General features: G+C 39.0%; 1 non-coding gene across 1 annotated transcript; it reads left to right on the top strand.

Moving 5' to 3' along the window:
* Nucleotides 1–15,434: 15,434 nt before the first annotated feature.
* On the top strand, nucleotides 15,435–15,540 carry LOC131167222 (small nucleolar RNA R71). The gene has a single exon (XR_009140076.1). It is a non-coding gene; the product is annotated as a small nucleolar RNA R71 (small nucleolar RNA).
* Nucleotides 15,541–15,833: the final 293 nt, after the last annotated feature.

Below are 15,833 nucleotides of genomic sequence, written 5' to 3'. Positions count from 1 at the left end.
TTATAGTTAGAATTAGTAAACTCTGGTATTATGTTATATGGAGATTATGTTTATATTTTCTGCTGTGTATATTATGGATTATGGATTATTAGGATTTTATCAGGTATAACACGCTGAACCCAGGTTAAGAGTTCGGGGTGTTACACGACTTGCATGGGGATCTCGATAGCCCCCACCGACTCCCAACTAGTTCCATCGAAGGCTCTCACCACCAGGTTATTCTGTCTAACATATGAGAAGTCCACAGGCAATTTCTGCAACGTGATCATGGGCATGAAATTGAGCGAGGACCCGTTGTCGATTAAAAACTGCGCTATCATATTATCTTTGCATCTGGAAGATATATGCAGCGTCCTGTTATACCCTCTCCCCTCTGGCAAAATTTCCTCATTAGCGAAAATTATGGAATTGGTTGCAGCTAGACTCCAACCTACGAGGTTGAAGTTGTCCAAAATGATATCCTAAGGGATGTATGCCTGGTTGAGTATCTTCAGTAGGGCTTCTCAGTGGACTTCTAAATTCAACAGTAAGAACAAAATGGAGATATATGCTGGCATCTGGTTTAGCTGATCAACTATATTGTACTCACTATGTTTTATTAGCTTCAGGAACTCTTCTACCTCTTGTGGTGGAACGGGCTTCTTGAGGCTTTTGTTTTATTCTCTCGTCTTTTCTAAGTTCAGTTTCTCCAATCGTTTGGGCACGTACACTCTCCCACTGCGTGTTACCCCCTTCACTCCCACTACATTGTTTGTACCTCCTTCAACATGAGCCTCACAATCATACTTCCACGGTACTGCTTTGTCACTTTGGTATAGGAATGGTCGGTGAAAAAAAATTACCAGGCGAGCCGGCACTTCAAGGGTATAGAGGGTCCTTCCTGCAACGGGTATGAAGGGCCAGCGTGTGTATTAGGGATGCTCCATAGCTGATACTTCTCTGCTTTTCTGAATAAATCCAACCTTCACACACTTACTATCAAGCAATTTACACAAAAAAGCTCGGAAAGTTTTACACTATTAGGCTGCCATCGCTTGATAGTGCAATCATAAATGGGTTTACGAACATCGAGTCTTGTCAAACTTCTCAAAGTTTGGTACCTTGAACTTTGGTGGTAATACTACCTCGGGTACCAGGCAAAGGTCTGCAGGATCAAAGGAACCGAATACATTGGTCCCCTCGATGGCCTTTAAGCATTCTTCGAGCATATTGCAGCGGTGCTCGGTCACAAACTTGCTTGCTTTTGCCTCTGTTATCACCATTGGGGGTGCTTCGCCCATTAAAAATCCTGGTGTTGGGATGAATAGGGCCACATTGGGCAGTGGGCCCTCTACGACAACCGACAGTGGCCCAGATGCTTGCCCATGGACTGGGGTAAAACCTAGAGCATGGACAGGATCCACATTGGTCTCATCATCCTGTTCCAATACATTCTTTCCTTTTCTTATCCACAGATCCAGTATTTTACTTATCTTCTCATTTACCTCCTCTTGTCCCTGCTTTAGGCCCACAATTCTGTTTTCCACTTACTCGGCTATAACCCTTGCCTTTCTTCGGGTATTGTAGGGATGAGTGGGTGCCTCAATTATCGCAGACTGGTATTACTCTATACAAAAAACCTTCCCTTTAGAATAGTGAACGTATGGTTATGTTATGCACATGCATGTGCGATGTATGGATAGAATGAATCAATATATACAAACACATCATGATCATGTATGCAACCTATTTTACTTTAGCCAAGGTTTGAAGAAAAGATCATCATCATTTTCATTAAAAAGGGCTTTTTGTACAACATTTCGGAGATAGAAAGATACTGAATCACCTAGACTGATCTCGGATTTGGAATCCCAAGCCTGACCCTCACCGAACTGCTTGTGCCCTCCTGAGCTGCCTTTGGCCTTGGAGATATTGTGTTGGCTATCTTTCGCCACAAAGCTCAGTATTTGGCTTCCCAGTAGCTTGCCTTTGTCATGCACAGCTCCAATTTCTCCAACACCTAGTTATATTGTCTCACTGTTTCCCACTGTTTGTCCCACTGATTCTCCAGCTCCTAAATGTAAAGTGATTTTTCTTCGACCTCAGCTCTAGCACCTTCTATGATCCAGGATTTCCTGTTGAGGGCTGCTTGAAGTACTCGTCTTTCTTTCCTCAGAGCTACTATCTCTGCCTCTGATTGCAAATACTGATTTCTTTGCCACTTAATTTCACTGCGGTAAAAAGTAACTAGACCCTCCTTCCTTTGTTTTATCGGTTGATCTTCTATCACAATTTCTAAGGATTTCTCCTTTGTCAGGTGCGTACTTTCTTTTGACTGTGAATTTGCTACTAGAGTTGCGATGACTTTTGGTACTCACCTGACCCGTGGATTTACTCTGCTGGCCCACCATAGCTCATAGTCCCCTTGGACACCGGATGGATTCTACTAAGTGCACATGTTTCCATGACGTTGTATATTCTCAGACTTGTTGTTGACCATCACTTGCATCATATGCGAATCAAGCATTTGCCAATACATGTGTCATCGGTATAAACTACACGACCCTCGCTTACCTTATGAACATGAGGGGTGCATAAGTTGTTCCTCCCCACGGGCTTAGCAACTGTACCCATGGGAAATTTTCGCACCTGTATATCACATTGGGCCAATCCATCCAGGGCGCTTGCCAAACGAACCCCATGCTAACTAGATGACGCAACCTTTCCTTCCACTCAAACTTGCTGGCATGTTTTCCAACTGAATTGTCCTAAACTCAGCCAAAGGGATTCTGACTGTTGAGAATGTAGGGCGAAAGGACCCCTGACTGTATGGCACGTGGCTCATTATCCAGACGTATAAAAGTTGCACACAGAACTTTAACCTGGCATGTCTCCTAGTTTGACACTTACGGAGAGATCAGAAGGTTTCTGGCAGAATTCCATGAATCAGACTGATTCCCTATTTCACCTGTGCTATGAAAGAAATGGTCGTGTGGTCAATGGTCCCCCAGCTCCTTCGAAAATACCACCAGGCCATAAATGGCAAGGGCTAGCATATGCAGCTGAGCCTCTTCCCCGTCTTCCTTTTCCATCAACTCCTTTAGGTAATGCCAAGTGATTTTTGTATCTTCTGTCTTCGGTATTTTAACCCCGATGATGTCATGCAATACTTTCGCAAGGGATGCTCTGGAGTCATGCATATATACTTTGTATGGTGTTGGCATCTTGGCTAGGTGCAGCAACGAAGCATATTCCTTGATGGTGGGAGTCAGATCCACCCCATCCATGGTAAAGCAACAGTATGTCAAATTCCTTAATTCTGCCAGTACCTTGATCACATGGGGATTTATCGATATGTGCAGCATGAAGCTGATATGCCCATATTGCTGAGAGAACTCTAAACAGCACTGAGGCGTCCACCCTTTCCAGATGCTCTTTAGTTCCTCAGTGGGATTGGACCGAGTATTTATGCTGACCCGGCCTAATACCTCAATCATAGATTCTTTTCCCATATTGTCACCCCACTGCTTTAGTTAACTTTCGGAATATAGCTGGACTGCCGATTCTATCTCTCGGTAGACTGCAATGCCCTCCATGGGTGATTCAGATTTTTTTCAAAACCTTGGCAAAGTATGTAGAATGCCTACATGGATGCAATATGTCAATAATAATATCACACAATTCAAAGCAATATATACAAACATGACACCATGCAGAGAAGGATGGAGCTTCTGTCCCAATCCCAAGGTAGGTATATATACAGGGTTTTCTGCGGCTCTATCCTAAGCAAAGGATTTTGGATAAACAATGCGTCGTTAGGCTATAATCCTTATTGATAAAAGGTTCCTAGGTTGAACTTCAATCCTTCCCCATAGGGGTCCGGACAAAGGTCACACTGAGCGGAGTGGTTTGCGGGTCCCCATAAGCCTTGCCACAAGGGGACAAACGCTATTACACTCCTATCTATTCCTAAAAGAGAAAGCCCAGGTATAGAGCTGTGAAAGTGTGTGAATCTTTGAACTTAATCTCTCTATCCCACATTCATCCAAACATTTTTTTCAAGCAACATATTCACAAGGCTAAAATTATGTATAGTTAATCACATGCTTTCACAAATAATTGCATGCTTAAAAGTATGTACAACTAACCACATGCTTGTCAGATTATTCACAATCATTCACATGCTTGATGAGGCATTCACAACCAATCATATGCTTAAGATGGAAAATATTCACCAGTATCCACACCCCTTTTCAAAGTAAACCAATTATTTACAGTTAACATATGTGAGTATGAAAGGGGGTACTTAGAAGGCTTATTGAATTTGAATTCAAGGATAATCTTCGATTAATCATCGGCTCGACTCCCAAATTCCCCAGCGGAGCCACCAAGCTGTCGTGATGTTCTCGGACGCGAACTTGGGATGACTGAAAGGGAAATGAAGTGTGTTTGTATTTTGAAAATGTGATTTTCATGGAAAATAATGTGTGATGGAATCGCCACTAACCTTTTGAAGTGTGGTTAGAACACTTTATTACTACCCAATTAAGGGTAGAATCGGTTTGGGTCACAAGTGTCGGGTCTGAAAGTTCGGTTATGTGAGGGGAAGGTATTAGCACCCCCTACACGCCCGTTCTTATGAACTGTACCTAATTGATCGAAAATCATCCCAAAATAAATTTAATAAGCCTTAAAAAATTACTTTTTCAAAAATAAAAGAAAATGCATGAAATAAATATAGTATAAGTATTCCCTTAGAACTGGGCATACCGTAATCCAAAGAGTACATGCCTCTTTTTTAAATCATCGAGATCGAAAAATCGAGAAAATAGAATACAAAATACACTCTTGGGGTTTTTGAAATTTGTAGGGTTTTTATAAGTATGAAAATAATATTCCGAGAGGTTTTTGATTTACTTGAGGATGGAGAATTTGTAAAGATGAGTTTCCTCACTCAAAGATATTTTTTTTATACTTTTTGTGATTTTTATTTTAATTTTTATGACAAAATTTTGAATTTATCCCCAAATTTTGAAATAACAAAAAGAGAATTAAAGAAAGAAGATCAAGCCAAGAGCATTTTTTTTAATTTTCCTGAGTTTTCTAAATTTTTATGATTTTTTAGAATTTTTGTGACATTTTATGATATTTCCAAATACAAAAAAAAAAAATTCCTTATATTTTTGAAATTTTTATGATTTTTAGGATTTTTTCTGACACAAAAATATTTTTCTAATTTTTTCTAATTTTTCTTAATTTTTCTATAATTTTTGTGATTTTTATGGGTTTTTTAAAAAATTTTATGAATTATTTAAATGTGTAAATAATAATAAAGTAAATAAAGCACCTAAACCAGTTTCATACCAATTCAAGGGACCCCACCTCTTTGGAAGTGAACCGGTTCATAGGGGGGTTAATTGGTTTTTAGGTCCTGGTTAAGACCCATCTATGCCACCTGTCACACGACGAGTGGGGGACGCTTGTGGGTGAGGATTGACTACATGGCACAATCCTGAGCATTCGTTGAAAGCGGGAATCCAACGGCTGGCAACAAGTCATGCCAAGCATTAATGGCGAAAGGAACAATGCTACGACGTGGCGACAGGCGAGCAGGTGCAACGATTGACCTCTAACGCAGATGATCTCCGCTATTAATGAGGATCAGAGATCCAACGGTGTGGGGTGAAGCAAACACAGGCCGCTGTCGTGGCTTGATCTGCTGCGTACACCGGAGTTAAGATCCAAGGGTTCGCAATGAGTGATCTCCAGCATTAATAGGGCGGGGGACAATCTGGCTACGTGTTGCAAAGCGTGCAGGAAGGGCACAGGATTCGAAGTCACTGTCTCCAGGGAAATCTGAGTCATTCTTGGAGAAATAGATCCAATGGTGGGGGGCTAATGGGTGCAAGGATCTGTGACGTGTCCTTAATCTGGTGCATTGGCTAAAAGCACACATCCAACGATTCCCAGGAGGCCACATGGTCTCTTGATATAATGATCGGAGAAAGGCCATGTGTTATGATCCTATGGCTTCTGAGCAAAACATATAAAAACTAAATTTTTTTCTCCTTTCTCATTTTTTCACTTCTACTCGCAGCCCCCTCTCTTTCCTCTCTCTGCCTCTTTTTTTTGTCCTTCTATTCCTCAAGTCATCTAAAAACCCTAGGGTTTCTGAGACTCTCCTTCTCTGCAACAAAAACCCCCTAAAACCCTAATCTCCTAAGACCTCTTTCTCTACTCTCCTTCTCTTTCTCTCCTTCCTTCTCCTTCTCAAACCCTAAGGTTTATGAGGCCTCTTCCCCCTCTCTCTTTTGTTTCCTTGATTGTCTTTGAGCAAGTCCCCAAACTGAAACCCAAATCTCTATCCCTCTCAACTTTTTGTTCAAGCAAACTCCTTGGAAAATCCTTAGCTCCTCAACCCTCTTAATGTCCTCCATTCTTTGTTCTTCATAAAGCGAAGTTGAAGGCTTTGACCACCTGATTCTCTTATTTTCGAAGGATTTGACATTTCAAAGATGAAGATCTGCTTGGCCTTTAAATACAAATAGATAAGTATCCATTCCTGCCTCTTTTTTATTTTTATTTTTATTTTTTTTTTATTTTTTTTTTTATTTTTTTTTTATTTTTCGTTTGTATGATTTGCATATGCGAGATTACTGGTCTGTGATGATCTGAATGATGGTCGTGTGTTGGTGTTGGGGACACTATTTTTCTTGTATGTTGAGTTGCAAGTTTAGGGTTAGGTTTCAGGGTTAAGGGTGAAGACAAGTTGAATCATCTTCAACCCAGTGGATTACACCCGAGTTCACTCGCACGAATCAACTTGTGGGGTCGAGTGAACTCAGTAAAGCTTGAGTCAAACTTGGGTGTCACATGCAGAGGGTTTTGTGCACGTGTTGGGCTTAAGTGGGAGTGTCTTGATGGGCCCAGGTTAGATGGGCTTGGTTAAAAAAAAAAAATTTAGATTGGGATTCTGGATTTAAAAAGGCTTGGCTAAGTTTGTAAAAATGGACTTGGGGTAAATTTTTTAACGGGGGCTTGGATGTTGGGCCTGATTTAAAAACCTGAGTGGGCCGGGGGTTTTAAAAACAAGGCCTGTGTTATTATTTGAAAATGGGCCCGCCCAGCTTTATTTTAAAACAGGGCCTAGTTATTTTCGAAACTGGAATTGGGCTGGTTTAATCTTAAAACAGGCTCGGGTACCTCTCTTTTTAAAATGGGCTTTGATGAGTTTTAAAATAACGAGCTGGCCCGATTAGATTTTAAAAGTGGGTTGGTTTGTGGGTAACCCGGATACAATAGACCGAACCTAATCTTGGGTTCAAATCATAAAGGTCCAAGTCCAGGTTTGAGAAGGTAGACGAGTCAGAGGATTCGTGTCTGAGAGGTCAAGGAGTAATCTGATCCCAAACCCGAGTTCAAGTTCGGATTAGGTGTTCGGGTCTAGGCTTTGGTTTAACACCTAAGATAATGAGGAGCACCTGCATTCATCCATACACACATAGTACGTAGGAATTGGGAAATTTGCGAAATGGAATTATGAATTCTTACCCAAATTCTTTACTCCTCATGTCTTCTCCTTCTTTCTCTGAATCTATCTAAGTCCTCTAGTCTGGTTCTTTGCTCCTCTCCTCTCCTTTCCTGTTCTCAGCCCCTCTGCCTCTACAATTTTGGCAGAAACTCTCTTTTCTTAATTGCTTTCTCTCATAAACTTCCTTCTCTAACTCACACTTCTCTAAATTTGGATAGGGTGCTACTGCTCTTTTTTTTTTTTTTTTTTTTTTTCGTGCGGCTACAGTGCGAGAATTCCCTATCTATAGGGAGTTGGGGTGACCTTCTTAGCGCCAAAACTTATTCCCCCCAACAAAATTCCCACGCTGGCATGGAAATGATTCCTCCTAACCAATTTCCCTTTTTAGCACATGTGATTTCATTTATGATTTATTTTATTTTTTGAATTTCTATTAACTAACTATGCCATTCCTCTCTTGTGCACAGGTGAATTCGAGGCAAACTCCCATTTTCGCCAGGTGGCAATGCAGGAGTGGAGGGCTAGGCATCTTCATTATTGTATTTTTTGTTTTTATTATTTTTTTTCTTCTAATGTATGTACCCCCGGGTTGTTTCCCCTGCAACTATCCTTTGTACAGACTTGCGTGGTCTTATATTCCATGTATGTATGTATGGATGTACCCCCAGGCTTTTTGTACTGCGACTATTATTTGTATCATTCTCATGTATCTTCTTGAAAGTATGTATGCCATTTTACTCTTATGCCCTTTTGTTGTAGCACTCCTGCGTGTACATCTACTGCACGTGCCCCCTTGTATTTCAATTTTGACTTCAGAGTTAACCTACTTCCTAATTTCATGAAAATTGACCTCCTGAACATAGTACCTGATTTCAAAACAAAGACCTAATCACAATTTAAAACTTACAACTTTATGTTTTGACAAACAAAAATTTGAAAATTAAAGAATTCAACAGCGCCTAATAAAGGAGACAAATTTTAAATTAACTAAAAGTTAATGAACCCTAGTCTAACAAGGACCAATTACTGACTAAATTTTGGAAATGCGAGACTCTATCCTAATTTTGACATTAACTAAGTTGAAGAAACTCAGTTCAGCAGGACTTAATTTTTTTTGGGGGATTTTAAGACTCGAACCCTAATACTCAACCTAAGGGGAATTAGGTTTTTAACCAATAACAATAAAACCTAATACTTGGATTAAATGTTTATAGGACTCAATTCTTGAACCAAATTTTTGACATTTTAGGTGCTTGACTACCTGAAATGAAAGGGACTTGATTGGGGAATTAGGATCGTAATTTTTGAAAAAAAAAATGACTATTTAGGCCTCGAGGTCAACTCTTGTTCTGCTGGGTTTCCTTGGGGTGGTTGGTTAAAATTGGGGTGTTTACAAAGTGTATTAAATTGAAATGCAATATGTCATGCTTATGTGTTGAATGATTAATATTTGTTGATGCTGAAAATTTTGTAGGATGAATGTATGATGAATACATGGGCTGATAAATGAATTTCATCCGCATTCATGTGTGCATGCAAATATACAAGGGAGCTTAAGCCCCATCCTTAAGGAAAATGGATTAAAAATCACCTGCCCTATGGACTCTTACGCATCTTTTGATCATTGTTTTTGTTTTTGAGGCCTAAAGCTCTTCCAAGATCCATGAACATCATATGCTGCTTTTGTAAGTCTATATTTTGATGTGGATTGTTCTTGGAGCATATGAACACTGCACATGACTTAATTTCAGTTTTCTGGTCTATGTATGTTCTAGAAATAGCTTACTGGTTGAACACAAATGATTTAACAAATGTCCAGTAAAAATAAGTTGAAAGATTTAAATTGTTGCTTATACTGTTGTAGTGATTTTTTCATAATTGGTGCCAGTATAAGTAGTTTATTGCATCTAAACTAGAATTCAAATCAAAAGGGGGAGTTTTCAAACTTAAAATTATATTTTTACGCTCACCCATCCTTTAGCTTAGACTTCTTTTAAAAGCTTTCAGAAGTGGCATGTTCAAGAATCCCTTCAACCAATCCTCACTTTTTAAAACCCATCCTTCCTGCAGGTTCCCACCAAGATTTTTACTCTTTCTATTTATACATATGTTTAAAACATATTTTTTTTTACCATAGTAATATTAGGTGGAACCATTGCTTGCATTTTTTCCATATGATCTTGCATTAAATTTTTCAAATTCTTTTGACATATGGTTGATTTTTCTAGTTAAAATATGATTTGAAATGTGCTTAAATGTTCACCAAAAAAATGTAGGCTTACCTGACCCTTTATGTTAAAGTTTCTTTTTAGCAAGCTTTGGTATCAATCCCTTGCAATTAATAATAATATTCAAAAGGGAGATTTTTTTTTTTTAACTCATGACATATGCTATTTGTAATTTTCTAAAAACAATTTTTGTCATGAAATTCAAAAACTTAAGGGTTTTGATTATTTAAATGATCTTATACAAGGAGAAATTTTTTAGCCCTTTTGCTGATGACAAAAAGGGGAGAAGTTTTAAAGCAAAATTTTTATTTTATCTTTGGTATCCTCCTACCCTTTTGTTATTTACAAAAATGGAAAATGATAGACATGATACTTACTGCATAATTACAATCTTTTATGTATCATGTAAACTTTGTGCTTAGTTGAATATTTATTAAAGAAAGCTTCAACATAAACTGCATATTGAACAAAACTGTACTTAAATGCTAAACTTGAAAATTCTGAAGTCTTCATGATTGAATATGAACTATATTGAATATCTTTTTAAATTATGCATATTGTAAAGGGGAGCCTTGTCAAGCGAACCCAATTTTGCTCATTTGTTTGTCATCATCAAAAAGGGAGAGATTGTTGACTTTTTGAGTCTGATCCCTATTTTGATTACGACAAATAACAGCATCTCATTTGTGCATTGAGTGTTTGAATAGGTTAAGTTTTAGGAAGCCCATATGATGATGCAATATGGAAGCCATGAATGCACTTCAACGATTATATTCCAAGGCGTATCTCATGGACAATCAGAGGAGCGAAACTTGAAGACTTAATTATTCTTTGAGTTGTAATAGTAATTTGGGTTCATTTGTGCATGCATGATCATTTGGTATAAAATTGAAGCTCATCTCAATGACGACCTTAGATTGACCTTAGGATCCTCCAAGTCTTCATAAAAACCTTTTATTTAAAATGTCTAACTTACAAAAGGTTTTGAAGTGGGTTTTGAACTTAAAAGAAAGCAAAAATGTAATTTTATTAAAGGCCCAGTCGATCGAAGTGTGCACATGGCCAGATTTGCAAAGGCCCAGTCAATCGGCATCTCAAAGCCTTAAAAGGCCCAGTTGACCGGAGCGTGCAAATGGACAAATTTATAAAGGCCCAACTGACCGGCCACGATAAAATGTATGAAGTCTAGTCGACTAGCCTTCAAGTCCGGTCCACTGGATCTTGAGCCTAGCAGACTGTTTCTCACGAATTTGGAAATCGCCTTAAGGCCAGTTGACCAAATGTTGTCCTAGTTGACCGAACCTCTCGGGATTTCAAATTTCTAGGCATATAATGGCTAGAAAATTCAAAATAAAATAATATTATATTGCCCAATGGTCACATAACGGTCAGAAATTGTTTTTGCCTATAAATATGAACTCGTATCACTTGGACAAGGTTGGGAAAAATATTGGGGGCATACTTGCATACATTTTGGAATCCCATTATTTTTCAAACCCTTTTTATGCATAAAATTCATACTTTCTCCTACTCTTCTTGAAAATCTTTTTGGAGAAAAATATTTTGGGGTTTTATTTGAAAAGGCCCAAGCTTATATCATAATTTATGTATATATTGCTTGAGGCCTTGATCTTTTTGTTCTCATGTTTCTCAAAGATCAAACTTCACCCATACTCTTTTATTTGGAAAATATTTTTGGGGGAAAATTTTTTAAGGGTTTCTTGGAAGGCTTGAGCATATATTTAATTCATATATATATTACTTGAAAGCTTCCTCATCCTTGTGAGAATTCAAAAATCAAATTCTTCTTTCTTTCATTTTGAAAATTATTTTTGGAGAAATTTTGTAAGAGAGCCTTGAGCATATATTCATTGATATATACTTGCTTGAAAGGCTTCTCATTTTTATTTCAAAGGTCAATCTTAAAGAAACATTTTTCTCCTAATCTTTATTTTGAAAAATCATTTGGAGAAAATATTTTAAATTTTACAAGGTAGCTTTGAGCATATTTTCATTAATAAATATTTTTCTTGAAAAGCTTCTTGAGAAAGGCTAGAGCATGTATCTACACTCATATACTTTGTTTGGAAGCCTTTTAGTAATTAACTTTAAAAGGTCAAATATTTTTTTTTAAAAATCATTTTTCATACTCTCATTGATTTACTTGAAAAATATTTTGAGAGTTTAAAATCATATGAGAGTGCATTTAGTTATTAAATGTGTACAAATCAACTTGTTAAGAAGCATTATAAATTGTATGAAATTATTTTTCGAAATAGCCCTTCGTGGTTCGGGGTGTGAACAGTGGGCCAAGTGAGGGTACGTCACTTGGAGAGGGTGGCTCTACCCTATTGAAGGAGTGGTTGTGATATGATCCACACTGAGCGAGGATACATCGCCTAGAGAGGTAGCTGTGCCTAGAAGCAGCGGACCAGGTGTGGGGTATCACCTGAAAAGGAGGGCTCCATCCTGTAAGGAGTGTGTATAGGGGGACTCCACCCTGTAAGGAGTGTAAACGGTTTGACTCCGCCTGGTTAAGGGAGCTGGTTAGTGAAATCCTTTGTGGGTGTGCCCAAGGTGAGGACATAGACAAGATTGGCCAAACCTCCCTCTCTCTCTCCCTTACACTTTATATTTCCGCACTTTAATTTCCGGAAGTGTATGTTTGCATTTATGGTTATGATTATTTTACATACACGCATTTTATTTGGTTGGGATATGTTTTGGTGAATCAGTTCAATTAATCAGCAAAAGTTTTTAAAAGCCCAATTGACCCCCTATTGGGAATACACCATTCCCCTCAATTATTAATCTACATACTATGACCAATAATCAATTGAATATTAATTGATTTGTCTCACATATACAATAAGGCATGAATGTATAGTAACCATTCTTGAACGGGTCTAAGCTTGAATGAACACATGCATATAATGAATGACTAAAGAGAACAATGAAATGACAGTAATTAATTTGGCATTTTACTTCATATAGGATTCAATTCTCGACTTTTCACTGGTGTTTTACACATTACTGTTCTGAAGGGGTTCCCATATCAAACGTTTAGAGAAATTGCAATGCAGCTTTTTATTTTCATTAGTTTCTAGTCTATTTTGGCATCTCCGTGGTTTTCGAAATAGGACTCGGTTTGGGTTTGCCTTTATTATCTCCGAAATCTACCCATCCAACTTCATTCAAATTTGCACCTTATATTTCAATGGCCAACAGTTCTCAATGGATTTTCCCGGCCCTCTGACATGATAGTCATAGGTACTATTAGGGTCATACCATTTCAGGTATGGCACCTTCACAACTATTGCGGAAATTAGGACTATTAGATGGCTTGCCACTAACTGCAGGAATAGCTCCATATATAACATTGGAATGGGTTGAATAATCTTCCTTTCTATTCTCTCTACAGTGCATTCCCTCATCTAGACAGCAATAAGTGGAGCAATGGTGATGATAGGTTGAAATGTAGTTTGTAGGGTCACGTTCCACACCAATTCTTTATCTTTCTAATTCCTTCTTCTAGACACTTGTCCTTTAGCAGCTTGAACTTCACCTTCTTTTTTTTCTACCTCCAATTTTCCTTTGACTTGGCTCACTCCCTTTATCCTCAATTATACCACTACAAATACCAACCTCAACACTTTCTCTAGCTTTCACCAAGTTTGCAAAGTTGGGTATGTATTACCCACTAAATTTTTATAGTAAACCATGGGTAGTGTGCCCATATAGTAGCAATGGATAAGGAGCTTGTCATTATTGGCATAAGTAGCTATCTTGCTGCAGAACATTATAATGTGGATACTAGGACACTTCATCTTGTTGTACTTCTCAAAATCTAGCATTATGAACTCTTGAGGTATTACCACGTCTAGTGCAAGGAAAATATTGAAGGCATCCATGGGAACAAAACTATTGGTCCCTTCTATAACTCGTAGCTTCTCTTCTGTCAATTCATACTTGCTTCTTATTTCTTCTTCCCCTTCTAACATCTTAACAGCCAAATCTACTGGCTATTTTCTTTCTACTAACCCAAAGACTCCTTTGGGGGTAAAATGCACAAGCTCCATCCTTGCCTATAAGGTTTTGAATAGACTTACCCAAAAACTTTTGAATAAACTATTCAACTGGATAATAAAACCTATCAAACTTTACTAGGACATCCTTGACAACACCCCGGAGCCTTTTTACAGATTGGTCGGTGAAACTCAAGGTGACCGGGGTAGGCTTAAGCTCTCCTAAACCTAATTTCTTGTAGACTGAGTAGGGAAGTAGGTCCATACTCGCTCCCAAATCTAAAAGTTCCATATCGATAGTGTAATCATTGATTACACATGAGATGGTTGCAATGCCGAGGTCCTTAAGTTTCAGGGGAATGTGACCTAAAAGAATGGAGCTCACACGCTCGGTCAGCCTGACTCTTTTGTTCATGTGCACCTAAGATTTACACTTTTGGGTGCACAAGCCCTTGAGGAATTTGGCATAAGCTGACACTTGCTTAATGGCATCTAATAAAGGAAGATTGACCCTTGCTTAAACGTGTCCATCATGGACTCTACATTTGCTTCCTTCTTACACCTAGAATGTGCTTGAAGAGTTGCAGGATACGGCACTGCAGGGATATAGTGGGGCAATGCTTCATCATCGGAGGAGGTGGGCATCACGGGATTATTCACTGGATTAGAGGAAAAAGGGATGCATGGTTTAACACTGGGCTCTACCCTCATATTCTCCTTACCATTACCTTGGTCTGATTTCTCTTCGACCTTGTTAGCTACCTCCCTGCCACTCCTAAGGGTGGTCACAGCTTGGGTTTGCTTATGATATGTCGAATGAATAGCAACCGGCTCACTCTCTACCCCATATTGGCCTTTTGGGTTAACAAGGGGCTGATTCGGCAACTTGCCTTCATCCCGCTTATTCAAAGATGTAGCTAGTTAGCCCATGGTGGCCTCTAGCTTTTCTATGGACTGAGAGTGGGAATGGAGTAATTGCCGATTAACCTGACGATCAGCCTTGATACCCTTAAGGGCTTTCAACAATGTCTCCTGAAAAGATCAATCATATTGAGGCTTAGGAGGTGAGGGTTGATAAGTTGGCTGGCGAGGGGTTGGCATGGGAGGATTCTGAGAATTTGAATTTTGAAATGGTCAAGGAGGTGAAGCTTTGGGTGATTGCTAAGGCCTTTGGGCTAGAAAACTCAGAGCTTGTGGCCTCCAAGAGAAGTTAGGATGTCTACTCTAGCTAGGATTGTACTTATTGGAGTATGGATCATTGGCCGATATGTCGTACCAATTATGGATGGCTTTAACTTACTCCTACACAAACTCAAGTGTGGGAGGCGCATAGGGGAAATTATAGCAAGTATGAGAGGCGTCAGAGCACACGCCACCGACTGAGGTGGATGTCCTAAGGACAAGAACTGATCAAGTTTCTTCACAATGGTGTGCAAAGTGGGTGCAAGGTCAGGACTGGAAAGTAACTCGTAGACTCCCTTAGAATGGGAAGAAGGAGGTTAGGAAGGTCAACGAGCAGCAACAATGTGTTGCTAAGAATTCTCGGTTAGGGTCTCAAAGAGAGTCCAAGCCTCATTCTCAAGGGAAGTACCTCCACATGATGCCTCGATCATGAATATATCATGCTCAGCTAACCCCTCATAAAATGTTTGAACTAATTGCCTTTGAGGAACTTGATGATGTGGGCATTTACGCAAAAGGTCCCTAAAATGCTCCCACGTCTCGAAAAATTGCTCACCATCTATTAGTGAGAAACTAGTGATGACCTTCCTAAACTGGTTAGTCTTCCTGACAGGAAAGTACTTTTTGAGAAATTCATATTACATGGTGGCCCAGGTGGTCACTGAGTTCGGCTCTAAATAATTCAACCAATACTTGGCTTTGTCCTTCAGAGAGAACGAAAATAACCTAAGGCGGAGGGCATCATCACCAAAGTTGGGTATGCGAATGGTGAAGCAAATTTCATGGAACTCATCCAAATGCTTATATGGATTTTCAGTTGAATTCCCATATAAGTTGGGAAGCATTGAGATGGTTGAGGTCTTAAATTCGAATTGCACCACCTCGACA

Source organism: Malania oleifera, chromosome 10, assembly GCF_029873635.1.
Source record: "Malania oleifera isolate guangnan ecotype guangnan chromosome 10, ASM2987363v1, whole genome shotgun sequence".
Classification (NCBI taxonomy): Eukaryota; Viridiplantae; Streptophyta; class Magnoliopsida; order Santalales; family Ximeniaceae; genus Malania; species Malania oleifera.
Note: the sequence above shows the minus strand (reverse complement) of the source record. Positions and strands in the feature narration are given on the sequence as shown.